Below are 13,946 nucleotides of genomic sequence, written 5' to 3' on the forward strand. Positions count from 1 at the left end.
GCCCCCTTAAATGAGAATTATACAAAAAATGATTTGTTAAAGCTGTTGCAACCCTAAAAAGAAAAAAAAAAAAAAAAAAAAAAAAAGGAGGTCATGTTCCTTTAAAGCATAAATAACAGCATGGTGCTAAACAAATGGTAAGTAGAGGTAGAGGGGGATTATAGCGGTGCCAATAGATAAGGATTAACACTAAGTACTAAAATTGATAATATACTTTATTTACATATATCAACAAATAACAAAGACAAAAAAATCACAGGCATACAAAAATATAAACAATGCGGTACATGAAAATACTATTTAGGAAAAGGGAAGTGAATCAAAATAGGCCTTAGGTGTTGGAGGCCAATGATACAGGTAATCAATTCCTACATGTTTCGCAAAGACATTGGCTTCCTCAGGGAAATGATATAGGCCTGTGCCAGATTTGGAAAGTTCTAAATAGAGAAACAGATAAAATCCATAAGATAAATATTTATGTAAACAGTAACAGTCTTGAATGGAACTGGGCATAGGGAACTGCTTCGAATGAAGCCACCATCTTCCCTAACAGGCTCATGCAAAGGCGAATGGAGGGATCTCTCTTTGTCCTGACCACTTGTACTAGCTCTCTTATGGCACTGATCTTTGCCTGAGGCAAAAAAAACATTTTCTGGTCTGTGTCTATGATCAGACCTAAGTACTCTAAATTTTTTTTAGTGGTTTTAAAGCAGACTTCTCTAGGTTGAGAACCCAACCCAGGCTTTCCAGGTATTTGGTCATATCCCGCACACTTTTCTCTAGGCAGGCAACTGACTGATCCACTAGCAACAGATCGTCCGAGTATGCCAGGACTGTAATCCCCTGCACCCTTAGTCTAGCTAGAGGTGGAGAGACAACCGTTGTAAATACCCAGGGTGCTGTAGCCAGCCCGAAGGGTAGGGCCACAAACTGAAAATGGTGCTGTTCTACCTCGAACCGCAGAAACCTTTGGTGAGCGGGAAAAATAGGGACATGCAGATATGCATCCCTGATGTCGAGAGATGCCAGAAGTTCCCCTCCTTGCTCGACAGAAACCACTGACCTGATCGACTCCATGCGAAACGAGCGGACCTTCAGGAATTGATTCAGATCTTTTAGATCTAGAATGGGCCTGACATCTCCATTTGGTTTTGGCACCGTGAAGAGGTTTGAATAGAACCCCAAACCTTGCTCTTCCATGGGGATTTCCATGATCACCCCTTGAGACAGTAATCTGTCTAATGCCTGAAACAGAGATTGCCCTTTCCCTGGATCTTTGGGAACGTTTGACTTCAGAAAACAAGGAGATGGGAACTCTAGAAACTCCAGTTTGTACCCTAGAGTTATTGTAGAGACGACCCATCTGTCCTGAATCTCCCACTGGCAGACTTCTGAAAACTGCAGAAGTCTTCCCCCCACCCTGGAGAGCGGGGGCGTCCCATCATGATGAAGCCTTGGAATTCTGTTTTGCAGGCTTCCATCCCCAGGACTTCTTCTGTCCTTGGACCTGACCCTAAAGGCTTCCTTCTGGACCCTGACGGCGGAGGCTGTCGCGACCGTCTAGAGGCTGGTGCTCCTGGTCCTGGGGAAGGAGCCCGTTTAAATGAAGGATGTTTATTCCTTCCCTTAACTGGCAAAAGCGTACTTTTCCCACCAGAAATTTTTTGGATGTATTTGTCCAAATCGTCTCCAAATAGCTGATCTTCACGAAAAGGAAATCCAGTCAGGAGCCTCTTGCAAGGTATATCAGCTGACCAATTTTTCAACCGCAGGATCCTACGCATGTGCACTAGCACAAGCGCAAGGCGGGGCGCTTGGTGAATAGAATCCTTAATGGCGTCAATGGCGAAACATAACGTCCTTGGCAGCTCAGCCAATTCCCGGGCCTGTTGAACAGGGATCTCCTTAAGAGCCTGCTTAAACTGGTCCCTTAGGGATTGACAAACCCCTATTGCAGCACTAGCAGGCTGAGTCACTGCACCTGCCAAAGCAAAAGAGGATTTTAACAGGAATTCCAATCTCTTATCTGTTGGATCCTTGAGCATTGGCCACAGGACAAGTTAGACTTTTATTCACACTGGCAACAGCAGCATCCACTGCAGGAACACTCCACCTCTTGGTGAACTTTTCTTTCATGGGGTAAAGAACAGAAAATCTTCTTGGAGGAAGAAAATGCTTATCTGGGTGATCCTATTCAGCATATATAAAGTTGCTCCAGTAATGCATGGACTGGACATGCATGCAAAGTCTGAGGAGGTTTGAGAGAACCCAAGGCGTAAATGGTACTTTCAACTGACTCCGTTAAGGGCAGCTTGAAAGCGGACCGGACCATCTCTGTAAGAGACTGTATCAGCAATTTCTCAGATTGCGAGGCTGAAAATGGTTCTTCCACAGTTGATTCCTCAGAAGAGATATCATTAGACTGTCTTTCCTCCTGATCCCCTGATGGTAACTCATCTTCGTCCGTCCACTGCTGTCCTGACAGAAGGTGGGGAAGGGGGATCTACCACACTTTCTTTCCCTTTTAATGGAAGAAGCGATTAAAGCCACGATTAAAGCCGCTAATCTTTCCTCTAGTCCCAGCAGGGTGGAGGAAAAAACATCTTCAGTCACATAGACAGGGGCTGAGATGCTGGAAGCGGTTGTGACACCTACAGGGCCCAATGGCTCACCCTGGCTAGCCATTTCTGGTACTTCAGGGGAAGAAGACAATGTGGAGGCATGACTAGAATCCCCAGCACCTGAGGGCGGTGTTTTAGGTGGCTTTTTCACAGTTTTTGTACCACCCCCTTTGGGAGCCATAGTCCTAAGCACAAAAGCAGAGGTACTAAAATAATTGCACTATTTGCTGAGGTATAGTTCAGCAATAAAAATGCCGCTAGTAAAGCTCAGCCTGGTGCTAAGTAAAATGTATTCCTCTCTTATTGGGAATGCCTGTATGCAACCCTTACGTGCCCCCACCGCTCCTGTGTCCTGTGGATCCGGCAGCTGCACTCTGCAGCTTTAGGCTGCGAAGAGTTTGTTTTTACAAGATTCCACATACCCGCGTATGCGCCGTGTGCAATTAGAAAACGAGTTCCCGCATGCGCGTGCAGGCACCGTTCGGATCCGCCCGAGAGAGGGGCGGGGAAGCCGGTTTTGTTAATAAACAAAAACATAGGGGAAACTGCCGCACCCCCCGAGGAAGGGGGGGTAGGGGGAGGCATAAGACACTGTTGCACCTTTCCTGCCTCCTTTTCCCTAGGGAGGAAGGCGCAGCAATCACCCCATCATCTTCCTGATCCAGGAATCCCCCCTCCGATAGCCGGGATCACGCATGCTGCTTTTAGCTGCTTACACAGAGCTGACTGAGAGGCAAACATGAAAAGGTATGTGCATTTACTCCCTCTAGTGGAGACATTAGGCATAACAACATTTTACTTAAGGAAGAAAAAAAACATAGGTGGACTTTTACAGTTCCTAGGCTTCTTCCCTTACCTTATCCTCGCCGCAGGATTTTTGCTGATATCAGTCAGATCCACCCTATACCCATCACGAAGGGCTGTGTTTAGTAAACCTTCAAGAACCGGGTCCCTTTTTATTGGGATTCCACTCCCTTGGACCTGTATAGCACCCCGCCAGGAAAAACTTATGGTAATGTGAGCATGACCAAAGCACTGGGTCCCGGGGTTCAGCCCTCCAGGAGAGGAGTTACAGGCAAAACCTCATTCTTCTTATCTGAGGCCCGGGTACCATCCAGTTTGGCCTCAGTGGCATTTTGGATGGATTCGGTCACTGGAGGCTGTTTAAATCCAATAGGGATCCCTCCAGCGGAACTCTTCAGAGCACATCTTCTCGTGACCAACACCTTAGACACTGGCGAAAAAACTGAGGTACACCTGGTAAGGGGGAAAGGGGGAGGGGTTATATAGGGGATGAACTTCCTGTATTGGGTGTGTCAGTGTCCATCATCTGAAGGTGGCCTATATACCCATGTAGTAATTACTATGGCTCTGTGTCCCGTGATGTACGATAAAGAAAAAAAGTTTTTACTTTGCCTCTGAGGGTCCTAAAATGAATAGACTTCCTTAGCACAGCGCATGTTACGCAACACACAGAGACTGAGAAGGCTAAATCCTGTATTCTTTTATTAGAGTATTTTGGCTGTACCAATCAACCAATCAGAGCATTGATCCTCACCTTCACATCAGAGATCACATTGGCTTTAGCTTCTATGATCAGCACTGAAGATGGTCTAGATCTAAATTTTCTTTTTTATATCCATACCAGCAAGGCCATTATCTTCGATTTATGTTAAAAAAAAAAAAAATCTTACTTCCATTTTCAATAATGTGCTATTTATTCCCCAGGGGACAAGGTAGTACTTTGTCTCATCTTCCTATGTACTGTTGAAGGCTAGCTGGGAGCTTGGACAAGGCCCCCTCCCTCCTCCACCATCGTCGGACAACACAGCTAGCAAGGAGGTGACTGCTCTGATAGGTGCACTTTTCTCGGTCTTCAAATACTTTTCTGTATGCCTGGAACATTTTAGCTGACAGTTCCCAAATCCCTCCCCCCATTCCCCCCCACCCGCTGCATTCCTTGCTAAACGCTTGTCTCGGGTAAGTGCTTGGAGTAACTGTCTCCTTGCTGGCTGCATTGTCAGACAGTCATTAAGGGAGGAGGGCGCCCTGTCTGACCTCACAGTTAGCATTAGACAGTACATATTAAGATGGTACATGTACTTTGTCCCCTGGCGAACAGAACAAACTAATGAAAATCGAAGGGAAAATTCTTCTTTACCGTGGATTATGAGGACCCTTCAGTAAGTGCTGCTTTAGGGAGAAAAAATTGTGGTAAACCAATTTTCTTTTTTTGGTTACTGATGTATGTTTGTTTGTGTATAAATTATTTGATTTTGTACATTAAGATTTAGACATTTTGGGAAGATACTCTAAAACTGGAGCACTCAGAATCTGGTGCAGCTGTGCATGGTAGCCAATCAGCTAACTTCAGCTTGTTAAAATTAAAATGATACTAAAGTCTTGTTTTTTTTCTATAAAAATAACAAACATGTTATACTTACCTGTTCTGTGCAGTTGGTTTTGCACAGAGCAGCCCAGATCCTCCTCTTCTCAGGTCCCTCGCTGGCTCTCCTGGCCCCTCCCTCCTGTCGAGTGCCCCCAGAGCAAGCAGCTTCGTGTATCCATTCAGACACTGAGCCGCGGTTCGGACCCATCTTCCCCCTGATTGGCTAACTGACTTTGATTGACAGCAGCGGGAGCCAATGGCGCTGCTGCTGTCTCTCAGCCAATCGGGAGGGAGAGTCCGGGGCGGCTGAAGGCACTCATGCACATCACTGGATAGAGAGGGGGCTCAGGTAAGTATTAGGGGGTTTGAGGGGGGCTGCGGAACACAGAAAGTTTTTATTTTAATGCATAGAATGCATTAAGATAAAAAAAACCTTCTGGGGGGCGTGGCTTGGCGCGCGGCTTGGATGGCAGCACATTAGAGGAGCTCCGTCAGACACACAGCCTGTTAGCCTGACACCCTTCACAAGAACCCTCCATGCCAGCCAGGAAGCCACACGGCACCCCGCACACTCGTTCCCGCAAAGGGCTGACGAATTCCACAGCCAGGAATATCGTGGATTTGTTGAGACAAAAGTCGGAGGCTGAGAACGGCAAGGCCGAACCCAAGATGGCGCCGACGCAGCAGGCAGAGCTCCACGAGGAAGACTTCAGCGGTGAGTCAGACGTTAATGAGGACATGAACGGGGGGAAATCAAGACTCCATAAACCCCTAACATACGCAGATATGTCCGGTTTTACTGCCGAAATCAAATCGGCCTTTTCAGCCGCAATAACCGATCTCAAAACCAATCTGGTTGTCCTCACTGAAAAGCTAGCAGCGGTGGAACATGCGGGGAAACAGAGAGATAAGGCCCTGGACAGAATGGATAGGATTGCAGTGTCCCATACCCAACACTTTATAGACGTAAACAGACACCTGGAAGACCTCGACAACAGAGGCAGGAGGAACAATATTAGGGTGAGGGGGATCCCTGAAACAGTGGAGGCAGACCAAATAGCCCCGGCTCTACAGAGGGTCTTTAACAGCCTACTGGAAAGGCAAGAGGAGACTGTGATTGATTTCATTAGGGCACACAGAGCGCTTAGGCCTAGAGGCCCTGACACTGCACCACCCCGGGACATCATTTGCTGCTTGCAAAGCTTTCAATTAAAGGAGGACATAATGCGCAAAGCGAGGAGGAATGAGAGGATCATTTTCAATGGAGAAACCATAATGCTATTCCAAGATCTGTCCCAGATTACACTCAAAAACCGCAGGGCCTTGCGCCCACTACTGGACAAACTCCGTGAAAAGGACCTCAGGTACACCTGGCGCTTCCCCTTTGCCCTCATTGTGGCGACAAATGGGCACCAGCACATCCTACGCACCCCATCGGACCTCCCTGATTTCTGTGCAGGACTTGGCCTTGACCCAGTGGACTTGCCGGATTGGTATGCTGAGTTTGCCCTACCACCACACAACAGGAGCCCATCCAGATCGCCATTTTCCACACCTGAAAAAAGGCCGTCCAAAAAAATGAAATCAAGCAAAGCAGGAAGTTCCAAATTCAACACACCGAATCCAAGAGCTCTTTGGGACTGTGAACACGCAGAGGATTAATGCCAAGCTGTTCAGCCTATGATCCTCCACATCGCTCTGACCAACTGCTTTGACGTCAAAGGGAGTTATTCTTGCCCAATTTAACATACATTTTTTCATTTTGTTAAATTTTTACTGACTTCCATGCTCTCATAGCAGACATAGGCGTGCTTATTGCACAAATCTCGTACCACAATTGTTTGCCATGACGTTTAGGCATTAGTCTGAGTTTCTGCAGTTTTGTGACCTCCACGGCGGGGGGCGCCGGCTTAGTCGTGACACTTTAGAGGTGGCGAGCGGCTGGATCCTCGCGCCGTGAGGGTGCAAATGACAACGGGACCTCTTGGATCCCTTGGGCGGGCCCGGTGAGGCACCCTTATTCTACAGGGTGAATTAATATATATTTTACTTCAGTTAAGAGAAGTATATCTTTCTCTAGTTACAGGCTGTGTGTTCGTTGGAGGATGGTTATGCCAGATATTCCCTTCACAAGTTTTCTGTTCAAGCTTAAAGGCTTATTCTGTTTGATTTACACACCAGGCAGCCGCCTCCCCCTACCCCCGCAAGTGGTCTGCCACTGCTTTAAGCTTTGCAGACGCACTACAGTTCTCTAGATAGGGCTCTATCTAGAGGTTGAACCTAATCCTTATTATACTCGCTCCTCTTCCCACCTTCACCTCCTGGCTTTCCTGCTTCCTGCTCTTTTTCTTCTTTTCTGTTTCCTTCTCCCCCTTTCCCCTCCACCCCCTTTTTTTTTTTTTTTTTTTTTTTTTTTTTTTGATTGTCACTTATTCTGGGGGGTGTCACCACCCACGTACTCGACCTTAAGATCGCCTTAACTGACCACCGATATCTCTTTTTCAGACCAAGGTTTTGCACCGCTCCTGAGTCTACACCATGGCTTACTCTCTTCTGGGGCGCAACCCCACAGTAATATCCCACAATGTGCGGGGATTGAATACCCCAGAGAAGAGAACTACATTACTAAGGGAAATTAAAAAAGGTAAGCCACATTTTGTACTACTACAGGAAACCCACTTTAAGACTGGTCATGTACCCAGGCTCACCGACTCGAACTTCACAAAGGCTTTTCACGCCACAAATAACTTAGCTAAAACTAAAGGTGTTTCAATACTGGTCAGTAAAAATGCACCTTTCGACCTGACGGACCAACTGATAGACCCTGAAGGCAGATACATTTTTTTGAAAGGACACTACAGTGGAACGCCCATCACAATAGCAAATGTGTACTTTCCAAACTCAGCCCATTTGCCTTTTTGTAAACAGATGACCCATAAGCTGCAGGAGTTTGCCAGGGGGTGTCTGATATTGGGAGGAGACTTCAACATCCCTTTGAATCCCCTGACAGACACCTCCAATGGCAACACTAACATTAGGTACCAAACCTTGAAAGGTATTAAATCCCTTCTCCATAAGCTGGGACTGGTAGACTCCTGGAGATTCCTTAACCCACAGGGACGTGACTATACGTTTTATTCGGCTCCCCACAAAAAATACACAAGGATAGATTATCTGTTTATAACTCAAAAAGACCTTCCTGTTCTCACTGAGGCCTGCATAGGCACACAATCCTTTTCTGACCACGCTCCAGTAGCAGTAACGTTAGACTTGACAAGAGCCCCAAAAAAGACCCAGATTTGGAGACTTAACTCCTCGATACTCTCGGACCCCACTCACCTACCCAAACTCAAAGAGGCCCTGTCAAATTTTTTCGCCCAGAACAACACTCCAGGGATGGACCCACTAATGATTTGGGAGGCTCACAAATGTACACTAAGAGGGGAACTGATCTCGTTGGGTGCCAGAAGGAAAAAGGAGAGAGAAAGGGAAATCAAAAATCTAATAAGCCGTATCCATAAGCTAGAATCCCTACACAAACAATCTCTTGCAGTGGATACTGCCACAGAATTGCTAGTAGCCAGGAAACAACTTCAGACACTTTTTGATGCTAAAGCCAAACGTTTTTTATTTTTTAGGAAAAAAATATACTATGAGGGGGGCAACAAACCGGGCAAAACATTGGCAAGGGCGTTACGAGTACACACCCAAAACAATAACATCACAGGCATAAGACAGAAAAAAAATGGGACACTAGATGTCACCACAGAGGAGATTGCTAAACATTTTCACACATTTTATTCAAAGCTCTACAATTTACCGCCACAACACAAGCAACCGGGTATGGACGGCAATAGATCACAAGTAATAGAAGACTATCTTAGCAAGAGTGGTCTTCCGTCTCTTGACACCACGGAAGCTAACACCCTTGAAGACACAATAACCGCGGCTGAAATTAGAATGGCCATTAAGAATTTGAAACTAGGCAAGAGTCCTGGCCCAGATGGATACACGGCCATTTACTACAAAACTTTTACAGACCTCTTGACAGACCCTCTAACGGCGGCCTTGAATGCCCTGTCCGAACCCAGAACCACCACCCCAGACTTACTTTCAGCCTACATAACAGTAATACCGAAGACAGGTAAGGACCCCTCCGATTGTGCCAGCTACCGCCCTATTTCCTTACTGAATCTGGACGTAAAAATTTTTGCGAGGATACTGGCTGACAGGCTGAGACCCTTTCTCCAAAAAATAATTGGCCCGGAACAGGTAGGTTTCATGCCCGAACGTGAAGCCAAAGACAATGTCACCAAAGCTCTCCTACTGATTCACCAAATGGGGTCCAGCGGGTCTGGGGGCCTTCTCCTATCCACGGATGCGGAGAAGGCCTTCGACCGCGTGGCTTGGGACTACATGCTATCCACTTGTAAACATATTGGATTGGGTGATAAGATGTTGGCCCGGATCTCCGCACTCTATCATAACCCTTCGGCTAGATTGAAAATAAACGGCACCCTTTCGGACCGGGTACATATAGCGAATGGAACAAGACAGGGCTGTCCCCTTTCACCACTCTTATTCATTTTAACACTAGAGCCATTTATTAGACAGGTCAATGCAAATAATTCAATCGAGGGATTTCAGGTGGGGGGGCGGGAGTTCAAGGTTGCCGCCTATGCCGATGATTTGTTATTTTTCATATCTAGACCCCACACCACCCTCCCTAATCTTATGAAAACCTTTGAACATTATAGCTACGTCTCTAATCTAAAGATAAACTATTCCAAATCTGAAGCCATGAACATTTCCCTCCCCAACCACTCACTCTCTTCAGTGGTAGAAAACTCACCCTTTAAATGGGACCACAAAAAACTGAAATATTTGGGGGTGTTTTTAACACCTCAACTATCGACAATTTACGAACAAAATTTTCCCCCCCTCTTAAAATCTATTGAAACGGACTTACACAAATGGCACGCTGGAACCTTCTCTTGGTTTGGAAGGGCAGCTATCATTAAAATGACGGTCCTCCCCAGACTCCTTTATCTGATGCGCACTTTACCGATTAAAATACCGTCCAACATGTTCAAGATACTGAGAACCATGTTTTTGAAATTCATATGGGCACAAAAAAGTCCGAGAATCAAACTTGAAACTCTGCAGAAAGCGAAGACATTGGGAGGGTTGGGAGTACCCAACTTACAGGGCTACTACAAAGCATCTCACGTAACAAGGGTCATTGACTGGCACTGTCACAGAGATTCCAAGGACTGGGTGAAACTGGAAATGGCCCTTCAGGCCCTCCCTCTCACCTTTGTGCCTTGGCGACCATGGCTCTCATACTCTGACGACCTAAAGCAACATCCCTTAACGGGTACCACTCTGAAAGTGATTCATGAGATACCCGCCGACACAGGAGTCACATCCGCCTTAGGCCCACTTACCCCACTGAGGGATAACCCAGATTTCATCCCAGGGGTAGGCAACCCCCACCTCAGATCCTCTCTTAGTGACGGACCTCTTTTAGCAAGAGATTGTTACCACCAAGCCAAAATGAAAGACTTTCAGACACTTAAACGAGATGACAATGTGACTGACTTACCCTTTTGGACCTACCTCCAAGTTAGAAGTTATGTAAGCACTAATAACAAGGGGGGAGACTTCACCAGACCTTTGACGGACTTCGAGTCGGTGTGCCTTAGGGGAGAGCCAATACGTGGGGCCACTTCAATTATTTACGCGTGGCTACAGAACACGAAAACACCCATGGATGACAGACTCAGAGAGCGGTGGTCGGAAGCCTTACAGGTAAACATAACCCCGAATCAGTGGAGGAACGCTTGCATCTTAGCACATAAGTGCTCTATCAGCACCAAGGTACAAGAGACAGCTTTCAAACTCTTAACTCAGTGGTACCTAACTCCAACAAAATTAAATAAGATGTTTCCCCAGGCTTCAGATCGTTGCTGGAGGTGTATGGGAGATAGTGGAACTTTACTACACATTTGGTGGCATTGCCCCCTGATTACCCATTTTTGGGACAGTGTACGCGAATACATCAAAAAAATCACTGGGACTACCCTACCTTTAGACGCAGCCTGTTGCCTGCTGCATATTTCGAGCTGGCCTCTGAAAAGATACAAGCGTTCGCTCACAAAACATTTATTGAATGCGGCCAAGTCCCTCATCCCAATTTATTGGAAATCAACTCGTGTACCAACAACAAAGGAATGGCTAAACAGGGTCACAGAATTTTATGAAATGGAAGACACTTTGGCGCAAGCAAACGAACAAGTTGAAAAATTTCTTGACACTTGGCGCCCATGGAACGAGTTTAAATACTCCCAAGCATTCTCTGACATTGCTGGTGCTCAGAATGAGGAGATAAGCTGACTTAGTTATAGATATGGCCTAACAGTGGATCTGTACTGGATTACACACTTGGTCGACATGGGTGGTCGAGGTCAACTAGGATCATTCAGGATCATTCACCTTTCCTTTTTTTTTTTTTTTTTTTTTTTTTTCTCTTTGTATACTATGATTCTTGAATATACACAAATCTCACTTTCATACCCCACATAGAGTTTTGGTTTCCGTTCACCCTCCTTTTACTTATTACTTTATCTTTCCCCCTATTTTCATCTCTCTGCACTATTCAGAGGGTCAATCGTAATATTGAATATAATATTATTATAGGCCTAGGCAAAAGGGGTTGTGACATTGAACAGGCTTACTCCAGAACTGATAAGGTTTATGTAAACGACACAACCGATATTACACTGTTTAATTTTTTTTTTTTTTTGATTGTTCTGAATCAACATTGCATAAACAAATGTGAACTGAGGCCTTTTTACTGAAATTTCTGCCTGAGCAGAAACACTTTTATTTGTTTTTGTACTCTCTGATCTGTATTGTATACTTATTATTTCTGTAATAAACTTCTTTAATGGAAAAAAAAAAAAAAAAAAAAAAAAACCTTCTGACTTTAAGCTTTGGCAATAAAACCTGGAAGATGATTTTTTTCTATGCAGAACTGCACTAGATTTTGCACTCTCGAGTTTTAGTAAATCCCCTCCATTGTCATACAGAATGTGTGGTCATCTATAAGATTGTTGAGGATGCTCCCTTCAATACAGAACTTATCTAGAAAACTTAAAGGCAAACTTTTAATTTTTTTTAAATAACAAATATGTTATACTTCCCTGCTCTGTGCAATAGTTTTGCACAGAGCAACTCTGAAGCTGGCACGCAGAGCCCTATCTGTGGGCACGCGAGGAAGAAGAGCGCACTGACTGGCCATCCTATACGAGGTGCATCTCATCCACATGGTTCTGGGGCCACGGGTGACGTATCCAGGATGGGCGTGGTAAAGACGAGGCAGTGCTACTGGGTTGGATGAAGTCACACCGACACTGGACAACGCACCCGGGTGAGATTCTAATGTGCTGTTCACACCTGCAACCTGCCGCTGTCTGTCCATGGTCTCAGCATTCGCCCTCCACACTTATCAGATACTCCACTCACGGCCGCCAACAGGGGGGTACACAGGGGAAGCCGGACAGCAGGGAGATCGGCAGGACGGGAGGACTATTACAGCACGCTGCACTGTGTCTCTCCTTCCAGCGGCTGAAAGCCGGCTTCTTCCCCTCTCTCTCCCACCGGCTTTCAGTTGCTGGAAGGAGAGACACAGTGCAGCGTCCTGTAATTGTCCTCCCATCCCTGAGCCTGTCACTATTTCTGCACAGTGCTGCTACATTGTGTACAGCTAACTCATTAAAAAAATAGCACAGCATTCAAGTGTAAATAGCGCAGCAATCATATGTAAATCATGCGACCAGCCATATGCAAATCCTGCCCTTCCCCCTGTTCCTAACCACCATCATCTCCTGAATGGTACCCAAGAAGTGGATACAAACAAACTGAAGCAGGCTTGAGAGACCTGCTTGTCACTGTGATGCTGGATGTCCCATCAGGCACAGCATTCAGGTTTCTGTAATACTGGGTCACCAGTGAGCAGATGGAAGGGATGGGGGGGTTAGCCATTTAGAGTGCAAAGGTAAGCTGGGGGTTGGGGGGCAAAGGTGGACAAAGAGGTGGTGTGCAGAGGTAAGCAGCTTTGTGGGGGTGCAAAGGTGAGTAGAGGATGTATATGTAGATAGGTACATTTTTTTAAATGTTGATTTAAAAAAAACAAATTTAGCACTTTTATTGCTGATGTCCGATCATCGTTCCCGGGCTACCATAACAGAGAGCCGAACAAAGTCAATCCAGGCTTTATTCGGCTCTCCATTCGCTTGGAACAGGAGCTTCCGGTAAAGTCATGGAAGGCAGCTGGAGACATCCCCTCTCGCTGCTTGTAAAAGCGATCCAGCAGCTAGTTAGCCGCTAGGATTGCTTTTACAAGAGAGCCAACTGTTGGCTCTAAAAAAAAACAGTACTGGGATGATTCCTGCAGGTGCAGACATCATCTTGGTATAACCACTTAAAGTGGTTGTAAACCTTTTACATGCACTTTTCACTACAGGTAAGCCTATAATAAGGCTTGCTCGTGCCGTTGGCTCCGGCCAATCATAGCGCTAGAGCCTGCGATAACCGGAAATAACTCCGGGAGACATGTCACCGGGCAGAGCAGTGTGCCGGGACCCCTACGAGAGTTTTGATCTAAGGTGAGTATTTTATAATGAGCTAGTATGCTATGCCTTTGTCTTGCAGGTTTTTTGGGGGTTTTTTTTTAAGGTTTTACAACCACTTTAAAGTATAAAGTCCACTTTAAAGTCTAGCAACTATGGCTTACATAGCTGGTCATTAAATGGTTAAACAGGCTAGTCAAGAATTCTAGCACAACTCTCGGGGGATAGCAGGAGCAAGAAAAAATTTTATAATTAGAAACTTTCTTAATTGACCTGGATATAATAATGGCAATAAAATGCTTC

This window comes from Aquarana catesbeiana, linkage group LG08, assembly GCF_042186555.1.
Source record: "Aquarana catesbeiana isolate 2022-GZ linkage group LG08, ASM4218655v1, whole genome shotgun sequence".
In the NCBI taxonomy this organism is placed as follows: Eukaryota; Metazoa; Chordata; class Amphibia; order Anura; family Ranidae; genus Aquarana; species Aquarana catesbeiana.